General features: G+C 48.8%; 1 protein-coding gene across 2 annotated transcripts in view; it reads left to right on the plus strand.

Annotated features, from left to right (window-relative positions):
* The window catches only part of TMEM219 (transmembrane protein 219), a 557,800-nt gene that overhangs the window by 34,382 nt on the left and 508,969 nt on the right, over window positions 1–14,449 (plus strand). The gene's annotated exons all lie outside the window — the stretch shown is intronic.

A 14,449-nucleotide genomic window follows, 5' to 3' on the forward strand; every position in this document is an offset into this window, starting at 1 on the left:
CCCTACAGGTAGGGTTCTGTGCACACCAGAGTATCATAGACCAGGTTTTTAGATCTGTCTTAATCTATTGGCATGTAGTCCTCCTTAACGGTGGGAGAATCTATGCCGCCTTAGTAGATCTTAAAACGGCATTTGATTTGGTGCCTAGATCTAGGTTGTGGAAAGTCCTGGCCGATCAGAGGATGCCAAGGGACTTGTTGGCATTTCTTTTTTTTTTTTTTAAATTTTTTAAAACCTTTATTATGAAAGAGCACACAGCTATTCAGCCTAACATCCCGGAGGCAAGGCAGCATAGACTCAGGAGGAAAATAGTGCAAGGCGATTCACATCAGAACATTGCAGGTTGTTTTTTATTTTAATAATAAAGATAACTAAACCAAGAAAGGAAACGCCAAAAGGCGCGGAAGATTGACAATGGAGCAACAGAGACTTATAGGAGTCGGCCAAAGGCAGAGGAGGACAGGTAGAGATTCGATAAAAGATTTAATGGTAGAATGGGGAGGGGGGGGGGGGGAGGAAAGATCAGGAGAAATACAAACAGCATAAAACAGTTGGTGTCACAGGCTACGGTGATAGGTGGTCGTCCTGGGGGATAGGTTCCGGTGGCAAGCACACATCGCCCCTGTATGCATTCCATGCCCCCCACACTTTATTCCATGTCTGAGGCCTCCCCCTGGCAACATAAACCGTCTTTTCTCTGAACATGCACCAATCCATGTTGGCTTTCCATTGTACCACCAGGGGGGCCGTAGCAGCACCCCACTTTTGAGCAATATCACGCTTGGCAATCATATTGCCCAATGTCGCCCAGCGAGTCTGCGCCGTGTTGTAATCAGTCGGTTCCCAGACGTTAAGGAGACACCTCCGCGCCTCCGCTGCCAACACCACACCAGTCACCTCTCCCATAATCCGGTGCACTTTCGCCCAGTAAGGGGCAATGACGGGGCATTCCCACAGAATATGTATAAAGGTTGCGAGAGCGCCACAACCACGACGACAAAGGCCATCGGGCGAAAATCCCATATGCAAGAGCCGAGGGCCGGTAACATACACCCGGTGGAGGATTTGGAATTGCACCAGTCGGAGACGTGAGGAGATAGCGACCTCCTTAGGGGAGGACACTGCACTCTGCCAGTCCTCGTCGTCAAGTTCCAGGCCGTCCGCCACCCATTGATCTCTCAAGCACAGGAGGAGGTCAGTTCGAACATTAATCAACTTTTTATAGGACAGAGAAATAGCACTGTCAGGCATATGGCCATCCAGAATCCTGTCCTCCAAGGGGGAGCTTTCGGGAATTTCACCCTCCTCCGGCCTGGCAGAGATCAACGCGTGCCTCAGCTGAGCGTACCGGAAAAACTCCGAACCACCCAATTGATATTCGGCTTGCAGCTGAGGAAAGGTCTTGACTTCGCCCTTGGTAACCATGTCGTCCACCCTGGAGATACCTATGAGGTCCCATTTATCAAAGCCCTTGGTGTGCCACAGCCTGCCCAAGATATCAGAGTCGTACAGTGGGGTAAATCTAGTCAGTCTGCCCTGCCAACCCTGTGCTTTAGTAATCGTTCGCCAAGTGTGAACCGCTGCCCTGGTCGGGCCCGACAGGGGCCGATCGAAGGATCTGGAATACAGGACGCGATAGTAATTACCACCGCGCAAAAGCCATCTGTCCATTGCGTAACCTGGGCTATCCACGGGGCCATAAAAACCATGGTTGATTGCAGTGAGCTGAGAGGACCAGTAGTACCGACGTACATCCGGTAGGGCGATGCCTCCATCGTACCACGGCAATGTGAGCTTCTGGATGGCTACACGGGGTCGACCCTCCCAGAGCAAGGCGCGTTGCAAGCTCTCAATTTCCCGAAAATAGCGAGCTGGAACCGGGTCCTGAGTGTTCTGTAGAGCATACAGAAATCTGGGCAAAGACATAATTTTAAACAATGCTGCCCGGCCCAGGAGAGAGAGCGGGAGCCTGCGCCAACTATCCACATCACTCCGCAGCCGCTGGAGAGGGGGAAGGAGATTGTGATCGTATCGCGCCTTAGAACTACCGGAAATGTAAATTCCCAGGTACTTAAAGCCCTGTCCGGCCATCTGGATATTGCAGCCTCTGGGGAGGCGCGGCGTGTCTCCCTTTAGAATATAGAGGGAAGATTTAGCCCAATTGATGACCAGGCCAGAGTGGCGCCCAAACAGTCTGAGCACGTCGCATGCCACAATGAGCGACTTGCAGGGGGAAGTAAGGTAGAGCAGAATGTCGTCTGCGTATAGGGAAACTGTATCCTCAAAGCCCGGGGCCCAGGTTATACCATGCAAGTCCGGGTGTACACGCAGCATGGCCGCAAGCGGCTCCAAAGCCAGAGCAAACAGGAGAGGTGACAGGGGGCAACCCTGCCTGGTACCTCGGTGAAGGGCAAAGGACGCCGACACACGGCCATTAACTGTGACATTAGCCAGCGGGCAAGCATAGAGAAGTTGCACCCAACTCAGGAAGCCCGGTCCAAAGCCAAGCTTCGCTAGCACCGCCCAAAGATAACTCCACTCAAGGGAGTCAAAGGCCATCGTGGCGTCAAGGGAAGCAAGTACCGCCGGTTCGTCTAGGGTGTGAGCTCTGGCCATAACACCATGAAGCCGACGCAGGTTAAGGGCAGTGTTACGGTGGGGAATAAAACCCGACTGGTCCGGGTGTACCAAATCACCAATGACTCCACTCAGCCGATTGGCAAGTAATTTGGCCAGGATCTTGGGCTCCACATTGAGGAGAGAGATGGGGCGGTATGATCGGCACACGTCTCTCGGTTTTCCCTCTTTGTGAATAACCACGATGGTGGCCAGCCTCTGATCTAAGGGTAGGAGGCCCTCGTCCCGTGCCTTCAAAAACATAGTCCGCAGGTGCGGGGATACCACATCCGGTCGAATTTTGTATAACTCGACCGGGATACCATTGGGGCCAGTCGCTTTACCCGACCTTAATGCACGGATCGCCAAGGCGACCTCGTCAGCGGATATGTCTCGATCTAAGTCGGCACGGTCATCCTCAGAGAGACAGGGAAGGTCAATCGTCGAGAGGAACGCAGCCGAGTCAGCCTCGGAGTGGTCTGAGTTGGAAGTGTAGACACCCCGGAAATAATCAGCAAAAGACTCGGCAATGGCACTCGGGTCAGTGACGGCCACACCGTCGTCGCCCAAAATCTCAGGCACCACACGGCTGGCCATCTCGCGCCTGTCCAGCCAAGCCAGCAGCTTTCCTGCCTTGTCCCCAACGTCGTAAATACGACCTTGTTGTTCCTTGGCAAGGGTAAGGGCAGCATTCGTGGCGAGATCGTGATATTCCGCTTGTTTAAGGGAGAGGTCATGCAAGAGAGAGGGGTCGGGCTCGGGCTCCAAACGGGACTCGAGGCGCAAAACCTCGTCTTCAATACGCGCAAGGTCGGCATCTCTGACTCGCCTGGCCTCCGCAATGAGAGCAAGAGCCTCACCCCTCAGCACAGTCTTGAATGCCTCCCACAAGGTGATAGCCGAGCCAACCGAGCCCACATTTTCCGAGAAATAGAGGTCGATGGCCTTAGCAAGGAGTGCACGAGTCTTGGGATTGCGGAAATACCACGGGTTAACCGTCACCGGACGGTCAGACATTACGATGTTAAAATCAAACGAGACCCACAACGGGGAGTGGTCGGAAATACCCCGTGCCAGAAAACGGGCCTCAGACACGGCAGACGCATGCGCGGCAAGGGTAAGTACGTAGTCTATACGGGAGAGACTGCCGTGGGCACTCGAAAGGAAGGAAAATTGGCGGAGCACGGGATGTAGCAGTCGCCAACTGTCCACCAAACCCATAGAATCAAGGAAGGAAGGCAACCACAGTTGGGAGCTGCGGAGATCTCTCGTCGGTTGGCGGTCAAGGGAACCAGAGCAGACTGAGTTGAAATCACCCCCCATTATTAATAAGCCAGCAGGCAGAGACAATATGGCGGCACCAAGGTCTTGGAAGGTACTAGATTGCAGGCCCGGGGGAACATAAACCGAAAGTAGCGCTAGGGAACGCCCCTCCCATCTCCCCGCCACTGCAGCGTAGCGCCCCCTCTCATCAATCACAGTGACGTCTATCTCAAGGGGAAGGGACGCACGCACCAAGACACCCGCCCCCCGGGAGCCCGAAGAGAACCCAGAGTGGGCCACCATCTTGTAGCCTTTACGGTTGAGGGCCTTGCAAGAATTGCCTACCAAATGCGTCTCCTGTAAAAGCACAATATCGGGCATATGTCTTTTAAGCAGTTGAATCACCACCCCTCTCTTAACACGATCACCCAACCCATTAACATTCCAACTGATCACTTTCAATTTCCTACCCCCCATCGTCCCGCAACCGTCCCACCCAACTCCAGCCAACCCAAACATCAAGTAAACAGCAGTAAACACGATCCATTGCCTGAAGAAAAGAGAAGAGAAAGAACGAACAAACAAATAAACTTGCATAGTTGCACCCCCCACCCTGCACCCCTGCATCAGACTAAAAAGCCCCCCCAACCAGCAGTGTGCCTGTCGCCCCAGAAACTACTCTACAAAAAGAGACCCAGAGGAGTAAGGAATCCCCGCAAACTCCTTCCGCCACCCTCCATGTACCGACAGGAAAGCCAACAGGGTCAAGTAAAAAACAATACCCAACAGTCTAATGAAGCGGGGTCACCAAACGCCGGTGTCCCTACTGTAGAGCCAAGTCTCATAGATCCGGGCCACCAGCCGCACCTCCATCACGGTCGTCTTGGGTGTCTCGACGCGGCGACAAAGTGTCCAACCAGTCACTCACATTCTCGGCAAAGTCAAAGAACAGGGCACGGCCCTCATGTTCGATCCGGAGTTTGGCAGGAAACATCATGGAATACTTATATCCCATATCTCGCAATCTCCTCTTCACCCCGGCATAGCTCTGGCGCTGCCGCTGTACCGTCCTGGTAAAGTCCGGGTAGAAGTGTATTTCGGCGTTCTGGTACTGAAGCGGTCCATGTCGACTGGATGCCTGCAGGACCGCGTCCCGGTCCCGAAAGTTGAGAAGTCGTGCCACAATGGGCCTAGGCGCCACGCCCGACTTCGGCGGGCCGCCCGGCACCCGGTGGGCACGCTCCACAGAGAAAAAGTTACTAAGGCCAGACAGTGCCAAATGGGTCTTTATCAGTTCTTCAACAAAGAGGTCCGTCGCCGCTTCCTCTGATCCCTCCGGGACACCGACAATGCGAACATTTTGCCGCCTGGCACGTCCCTCAAAGTCCTCCAGCCTCCTCGAGAATTGGTCCGCAGTCATCCGCAGGTTCCGGACCTCGGTTTGCAGGTCCGAGACGTCGGCTGTCAAGCTGGAGGTCTTAATGTCCAATGTTTTCACTCTATCATTAGTTTTGCCCAGGTCGGCTCTAATGAGAGTCAGGTCAACGGCCATAGTGTCCACCTTGTGGGTCAGGATCTCATGTTGTTGTTGCATGTCAGCCCGAAAACTGGTGATGGCTCCCATAATGTCGCTCAGGGTAGGCTCGGAGCCGTCGGGCAAGCCCGTAAGTGGAAGGCTCTTGGCAGAGGGTCCCGTAGCAGGCGGCGTCTTCGGCTGGGTATAACGTTCAATTCTGCTCTGCTGCGACTGTGATTTCCCGCGGACGCCTTTATTCGATGTCTTGTCGGGGTCCCCTCTGCCCGCCATGTTGGTTCCGATGAGGACAAAGTGCTGTCAAGCCCGAGCCCAGCGAGCCAAGTAGGGTATCCGGGCTGGATATTTAGACCAGGCTGACGTAGGAACGCGCTGCAGGCACTAGTACTCCGCCAACAGAGGCGACAGTCAGGCACTCCGCGGAGTGGCGGAGACCGGAGAGACAATGGCACAGTACTGGCACGGAGTTCCACTCGACGTAGCTCAGCGTAGGAACCACCGATTCGAAAACGGAAAGCAGTTCTCGCCTCAGTAGTCCATCAGCAATAAGAATCCACCCTCGTGGAACAGGATATATGAGGAGGATCGGAAGGTCCGCGGAGCTCCGAGCTTACGCGGCCATCTTGGTTGCCCGCGAAGCTCCTCCCCCCGACTTGTTGGCATTTCTGGTTAAGTTACACAAAGGTAATTTTGCCCAAGTCCGTTGGGGTCAGTTTGGCCAAGTGACTGATAGATTCAAAATAGAAAGAGGGGTTAGACAGGGATGCGTATTGGCACTAACTTTATTTTCACTATACATTAACAGGGTTATAAATTATTTTGAGAACTATTCTACCGATGCTCCAACTATAAATGATATGAAAATACCCCTGTTAATGTTTGCCGACGACACCCTGTTGTTGTCAAAAACCCAAAAGGGTCTCCAGGTGGCCATAAATCGGTTTGAGACTTTTATGCAAAGACTCTGGCCTTATAATTAACGTAGCTAAAACAAAGTTCATGGTTCCCCATAATCAAAAAGCAGTAATAGAGAAGGCTACTATGAATAATGTTCCACTTGAGCAAGCTAATGTATTCACATACTTGGTTATTACATTAAGCTCCAAATTTAAATGGACCCCGCATGTGGACATGCTGTTACTTAGACATGCCCAATTGGCAGGAGCATTGGAATCCAGACCATCATATTCTAAGCCTATAGCCCCCTTATTGAAAATCAATAATGCCAAAATGTCAGCATCGGTCCTATACGTGGCAGAATTATGGGGCTTCAGTAATATCTCCGCTCTCTCGACCTCCCAGAATAAATGTATGCGGTCAATCACGGGTTTACCACAATCTACTCCTCTTATACTACTCTATTACGATCTGGGCAGTCAATTTTTGGAGGATATAGCCCGTTTCAGACCTGTGGCATACTGGAGGAGGCTTTGGGTCACAGAGGAGCTAGCGGAGTATGCCCATGCTCTTCTGGAGGTCAGGGAAACATTTGGAGCAGGAAAAATCCTTTGGCTGAAGCAGGTTAGGTTGGTCCTGAGTGATATGGGACTTAACCAGCTGTGACTCAAGCCAACTAGTTCCCCATTTCCTTCGCGTAAAGAACTTAAGGGATTGTACTGAAACATGGTGATGGTCAAAAGATTCTCGTCTTTGACGAGTAATTCACTGTCCAAGGCTTTCTTAGAGACCAAACATGTTTCAGTACATGAAAAATATTGGAATCTCATTACAGTCCCAAGTGATAGGAAATGGTACCATCAATATCGGATAGGTACCCTTCCAATAAAATCTTTTACTAGCAAATGGGGTACCGGAACAACCAAGGATTGCCCGTTTTGTACTGAGCAAGTGGAATCCATCGCCCATGTTCTTTTCATTTGGGGGACTTACCTGGCACTCTATCCTGCCGTGAGGGGAACGGCCGCATTGGAGAGTGTCCCGCTGACCTGGCACTCTATCCTGCCGTGAGGGGAACGGCCGCACTGTAGAGTGTCCCGCTGACGTCGTGAGGGGAACGGCTGGACTACTGCTCCCAGGTGCCCTGGCGGCGCACACCTGACGCCGGTAACATCGCGCCCGGAGGCGCTTGAAAAGGAAGAAACGCCTCCCGCATCCATGGGACGCGCCGGACGAAGCCCGGACTAAGGGCGGACAGTCTTTGGCAGTCCGAGGCAGAAGGAGGCGGGGCGGGGCCACCCCTCTAACACCCTATCAACCACCACAAATAGGTAAGCGCAAGAAAACTGCGAATTATGAAAATGAGGGAAAAAACGCTAAAATGCCCAGACATTCCAAGTCTATATTATCATGTCTCTCATCTGCTGTGGGTGCCCTTACCAAAGAAATCGCCAATGCCGAACAAGAGCTGGGGCTGACATCGACTGACTTGGTGGAGTCACCTACTTCTGAGGCTCATCTCACTAGTACAGTTGGTCCACAGACCGTAGCTCCCACAATACCTCTGGAACCCGCAGTAACTATCATAACCAACCCCGTCCCTCCGTCTACATCGCTTACCAATCATAGCGCTCCTAGTGCTTCTGTCGCACACACCGCAGCATCCCCAGCCGGAAGCCCAACTACATAAGAGAGTCAGAGGCAAAAAACCCAAAGCTGCGTGTACAGCAACCACACTACTTGACCCTTTGGAGGACCAACTAGAGGCCCTGTTTGTTGCCAGAATTGAGCCATTGTTAGTAGGGATCGCAAAAGACATCGTTGATACATTGAACACATGCTTGTCCGATCTTCTTAAGAAATGCACATTGCTGGACAAAATCATCAACACTTAGCCCCCGCCCGGGGAGTTGCTTAAGAAGGGAACATTGCCCCAAGGTCTGGTCACGACAGGAGGGGAAAGCCCTAGTACCACAGCCCCTCCCCAGGGGGGAGAAGGCATTGTATCTGGTGGTCAACGCCCTCAAGGCGCCCTTCATGTAAACCAGGTGGGCCATACATCCATTCCTCCCTCACGGATGCAACCAACCACGCCTTGGAGCAGGAAAAAACTGCCAAACAAGTTCAAACTAAACGTGCTCCCAGCTGCCGCCCCCTTGGTTGCAGTGTTTATAGGAGTACCACCGCTAAAAGAGGGCGAGGGCGAATCCACCACCGATCTTTTACATAAAGTAAAAATCTGGTGTGCTGATTCTTCCAGTGGAAAGGATTGTTCAGACTCTGTTATCTTTGCAAGGAGGGTGGGGTGGTTGGGGAAAAAAGCCAAGACCACCTTAGGGGACTGTGTGGTAATTAACTTCAACAGGCCTAACGTGGCAGACAAACTCTTCTGGGATGGTTCTGTCATAACTGCAAAAGACCACGTGAGACCGGTACCCTTAGGGTTTTTTTATCCTCCCCCGGTGAGAGATTACACTGGACATCGTCATCTTAAAGCGAGTCCAACCCTGAATTTACGCCCGAGGGTGGATATCTCTGTGGATACCTCTGGGGGTTCCACCCAAAGCCAGAGCCCACACCAACATCGTCTTATGATCAAGGGGCGGGTGTTGTACCAGCTGGTAGCGGGTTAGCCACTAGTAACCGCTTTGCACCCCTATCAGGCCAGGAGGGTATGGAGGGCTTAGAGGAAGTTGATTGACCACTAGCTTGTTTGCGGCCCCCGCCAATAGGACCCCCCGAGCGGGAAGAGGACGTGGTATGTAAGCTACTTAGTTGGAACGTGGCAGGTATTAAAAGCAAGGTAACAAATGAGTACTGGGTGGGCCTGGTCTGCAGACACGAAGTCATTGCCCTTCAAGAGACATGGGATACTGCAGATAGTTTCTGGTTGGATGGCTTCACCAGTTTTGTTACAGCTGCCACCCCAAGCAGATCAGGCAGAGCTAGGGTTGGCCTCATAACCCTTTTTTCTCTAAAACTAAAAGGGTCTTTGAAAGTGGTCAATAATCCCTCCCCTAATCTGTTAATAGTTGAAAGATCAGTTTCCCCCTCTAAAAGTACTTTTTATATTAATTTTTACAATTCATTAAATAAGGACACTGGAAATAATGGTTTAACCAGTTTAGATTCCTTTTTATCTTCTGTCAGTCAAAACACATGTTTTAGCCATGAACTTATTCTTTTTGGGGATTTTAATATTCACCCATGCAATGGTCTCTGCGGCATAAAGAATGGTGAAGACTTTGCCGGGTTAGAAGGCCCACACTTTGAGCATTCCACAGCGGGAGCAGAATTATAAGACCTGCTGGCTGACAATAATCTTTACGAGCCCAATTCATCTGAAGGCACCCCCTGAACCCACACTTATAAAGGCACTATCCCGGGGTCTATTATTGACTATATGTTTATGTCCCCAGGGATATTAAATAGGGTAATATCTTATAATACGTTGGTGTCTGTACATAGTGATCATAACCCGGTAGTAGCGGAGGTAGCCTGGGGGCAGCACATGGGGCCTAAGCCCCAACCACAAGAGGTCTGCACCACAGTACGCCCAGTCGATCAGGGGAGAAGGCTCAAATGGGCGAATGTGGTGCCTGATACCTTCTATGCAGAGCTTCTACCTAAAATTCATGGCCATCTAGTGGTCTGTCAAAACGTCATGGCCCCGGTCCATGAAATAACGGGGGCTTTTGAAGCAATTTGCAACCAAGTAGTGACTGACCTCTCAACCAGCACGAGGAAGGGAGCCAGTAAGCATCATCGCTGGTTCGATGCAAACTGCTCCAAGGCTCACAGATCGCTAATGCTTGCACTCAAGCATTTACCAAGGGACAAGATGAATATAGCGTATCTAAGGAAGCAATATAAGTTGGCCATTAAATTTAGGAAAGAGTCAATTAAGAAACAAGCCTGGGATAACCTTCTTAATGTAGATATTTTAAGGGATAGTAAACAATTCTGGACTATAATAAACCAGCCCTTTTTCTCCGATGCGCCGAAATCCTACTTGGACTGCGTGATTTCGGATGAAAAATGGATTAGTCACTTTAGTGCAGTATATGATGGGGAGTGCGTGGACTTTACCCTCTCTCCGTTTGTTGCCCCTGAGACCACTCCCCTGAGCTTCAACAAAGGTGAAGTGGAAAAAGCTATCCACGATACTTCAAAGAACAAAGCTCCAGGCCCTGACGGGGTGCCGGCCGACCTATATAAACATTCCCCCGGCCTATGGGCAGGCGTATTGACCAATGTGTTCAATGCAGCCATTGGTAGCGCCCACCCAACTTCATGGCTTCATGGGCAACATCTAATATTGTCCCAATTTTCAAGAAAGGCCACCGTGATGACCCAGGTTGTTACAGGCCTATATCTCTCCTGGACTCTGCCATTAAAATCTTAGGCAGAGTCTTGTTAACCAAGCTGAAGGAGAGTATTGAGAATTGTGGTGGACTGGCCAACATTCAATACGGGTTCAGGGAGAAGAGGGGAACCATGGAACAGTGCTCCAACTTGCACCTTCTGATCGCCAAGTATACGGTGGCCAAGGAGGGGTCTTTATTTCTAGCATTTATGGACCTCTCCTCGGCCTTCGACTTGGTGAACAGATCGAAGCTCTGGGTGATGTTGCTGAAGATTGGGATAGATGGGGTCTTGGTTAGATTCATGGCCTCTTTACATCAGGACTTGTCCGCCAAGGTCAGGGTCACCAGGGAGGGAAGATGCAGTCCCCATTTTAAATCCATGCGTGGGGTACGGCAGGGCTGTATATTAGCCCCCCTACTGTTCACCATATATATCAATGGTCTGGGGAAGTTCTTGGAGGAGACAGAGGGGGATGTTCCGCGTGTAGGAGAAGTTAAGATCCCTGCTCTCCTATACGCGGACGACACAGTCCTTATAGCCCGCACTGGTAATGCCCTGCGGAATTTGCTGCATGCATTTGGCACTTTCATGGACGATCTGGACATGAAGGTCAATGCTGCTAAATCCCATACAATGATAGTTGGAGCACATAGGCGTAAAGGGATGACTAGAACTTCTAGATGTAAGGGCCAAGAGGTCTCTAGAACAGCTTCTTTTCCCTACCTGGGGATGCTCTTCGACGAGAGGGGGTCGTGGGGCCCACAGGTTAGGGCAAAAGGCCTTTCAGTTGCTAGGTCAACGGCGGCCCTTATGGCCTTCTCAAAAAGATTGGGGGCCAGGCCAATGGAGGCCCTAATGAAGGTTTATAGTTCCAAATGTATTTCAATCGCCATGTATGGGGCCCCAATCTGGGGTTACGCACAGTTGGAGCCCATACAGAGAGCAGACAATAAGTTTCTACATTCCTTTTATCAGTTCCTCCTTCGACCCCAATCTATTCTATCCACGCGGAGGTGGGTTTGGACTACATCACAGATAGGCTTAATTTGGCTCCGCTGATCTTTTGGTTAAGGATGTGGCTTAACAAGGAGTTAACCCTAAACCATTCCATAATGGAGGATGTCATGTCACTTGAGCACTATAAAAAGATCCCCTGGCTGGATTTCCTGAGGAAGTCTTTTTTCCGACTAGGGAGACCAGAACTTTTTGAATTTCCGACATGGATAAGGAATACAGATGTAGTTGCGGTCAAGAGGCAGTTCCCGACCCTGGCAAGATCTAACCGAGAAGAAAAAGAACTCCAGAAGCCCTCGGTGAGGTCTCATTACATACTAACAAGCTCTACTGCCATGGAACCCTACCTTAGTATTGTTACCAGATCTTTTCATAGGTTCCTCTTGACTAAATTCAGATTTAATTTGATTCACTATCATCTGGGAAACTATCATAATTGGGCTAAACCAGAGTTAGCCCCTCCCTGCTCCTGTGACAACTTCTCAACCCAGGACACCATACACGTTGTCATGTTTTGTCCATTGTTTTTAGTACCCAGAAAGAAATACTTGCTCCCAATTTTAAGGGAGGCTGGCTTCACACAAGTCAGACCGGCACTTCTTTATCTACAGTCCTTGAGCACTATTCGCTTAAAGTTCTGTATGGGAAGTTTTTTGGCAGAAGCAGCTTGCATTAAACCAGACATGTAAATATTGATAGCATCTAGTGATTGCATTTCTATAGCTGCTTAGTTTGACATTTTGCACGGCCACTTGCTTTTGTATAAACTCCCTAAATAACTGTTTTTATGGATTGTAATTTTAATATTTTTGGATATATTTTAAACTTTTAAAACATGATTGTAGTTAAATCAACTTTTGCAAATGTACTTGGCACTTTTTGTATGAAATGTATGTCTTTTTATGATTTTATCCAAAATCGAATAAAAGTGTTTTGACTGACTGACTGACTGACATTTGCCCAATATATAAGAACCTGAGACATAAATGGATTAGGCCGACATGTCATATGTTGGGTATTACTTCTTGCACAGAAGCTCTTAGGATTTTAAGAACTGATGGGAATGATTTTTGTATAATTGCAATATCTAAATTTCTACATGGCATGTGGTTCCTAGGAGCACAGAGGTTGACTGCATGATGTACAATGAGACAGGAACATTCTCATCTGTTTTAATGTACCTGGTTTTTTAAAAGTGGGTGCAGGGACGATACTTTTAACTATTTATAGTATTTATGAACCTGGCAACTTTGGAACAATTAAGGGACCTCTGAATTCTGTAACTTGTGAATAATTAAACTGATTTTTAACTTTTGGATTATTGTTTTAAATGTATATATGTCTTTTATGAATTTGTATTCGAATAAAGACTAATTTGACTTGATAAACTGCTTTAATCAAATTAACAGAAGTTCTAAAAAACATAGGCTAAAGTGTGAAGTATAACAATGTTAGAATGAAGGTTAGTAAAATGGGGAATACATGTTTGAGATAGAAGGTAGTAGTCAGCGATAAGGGTAAAATGCTTCAACTGTAAATTTCTTTGGAGGACTAGCAAGGTTTGCAGTGTGTAGTTTAGAAGTGGTTTCTATCTCACTGGAAAAGTAAATTCGAGTTCAACATTTGAAGATGTGTGTTATGTTTTATGTATTTGAATTGGTTTGCTATATACGTTTTCCATTTGTTTATTTGGCTTGGGCGGTTATATGTGCTTTGTAAATATACATCACAGTGTAGGTAGATAATTATGAAGCATCACAGTTCATACTTGTATTGGTTTTATCTGAGTGGTTTAAAGGTGCCTATTGTTGGGTGGGCCTGACAGTACTTTTGTTTTTACAGGTCTTTAACAACTAAATTGGAGTGTTATACACATGAGGTTGTTAAGGGTCTGTCTAACTGTGCTGTCTCAGCATAACAGTTCGGGCTCACGTTGTGTGGTGATATTGTTGAGAGTTGGTCTCAGATGAGGCCAGTTTATAGAAGATTAGAAATATGTATATGTGTGGGAAGGAATGCAACTAATGTACTGACTGACGGATTATTAGGTGTGTCTTTGGTTTAGTTGATATGTGAATCCTAAAAACGAATTACTCTATACCAGAGTTGTGGTTTATGCATATAATGGCCAGATTTGAATGGAGCTGCCGAGGAGGAATCCTTTCAATTTCCTGCTGAGCGACATTTGGTTGGATTAATAACTCAGAAAGGAAAGAATGCTACATTGGGTTGAGCTGCTCCTCTCATAGATTGTTTTAAAGCTTGTCTTTACCTATATCTCAGACCTCTGGTGGTTAGGTGTTGGGTTGTACCCTCCCCCAAATCGGGGCATTTTAATGACAATTTTCTGGCCAGCAGCCCTGAAGTGTATTCAAATGGACTGATCAGTCGTCTGCTCAAAAGGACTGCATAGTTTGTTGTGGGGTGCTACCTCCCAAGGTCACCTCTTTCTGGATGTACTTCAGAATTGTTCCTAAAAATTGAGAGATCACCTTTTGGACGGTAACATGGTGTCTGGTGTCTGTTTTTTGCAGTTTAAGGTAAACTAAAAACACTGAAAATCTAGATAGTCAAAAGCTATGGAGATATTCCTGGCCATGCATTGCCTATGAAGATAGAAGAAACGCTGAAAGCATCTTTTTTCAGAAGAGATACTCCTGTCCAGGGCCTGCTTCCTGCTACACTGTGATGTTGACCCATCCAGGCCCAGAGCATGCCTTATGTGGAAGAGAGACAGACACACACTCGCACTCTCTA

Source organism: Lissotriton vulgaris, chromosome 7 (assembly GCF_964263255.1).
Source record: "Lissotriton vulgaris chromosome 7, aLisVul1.2, whole genome shotgun sequence".
Classification (NCBI taxonomy): domain Eukaryota; kingdom Metazoa; phylum Chordata; class Amphibia; order Caudata; family Salamandridae; genus Lissotriton; species Lissotriton vulgaris.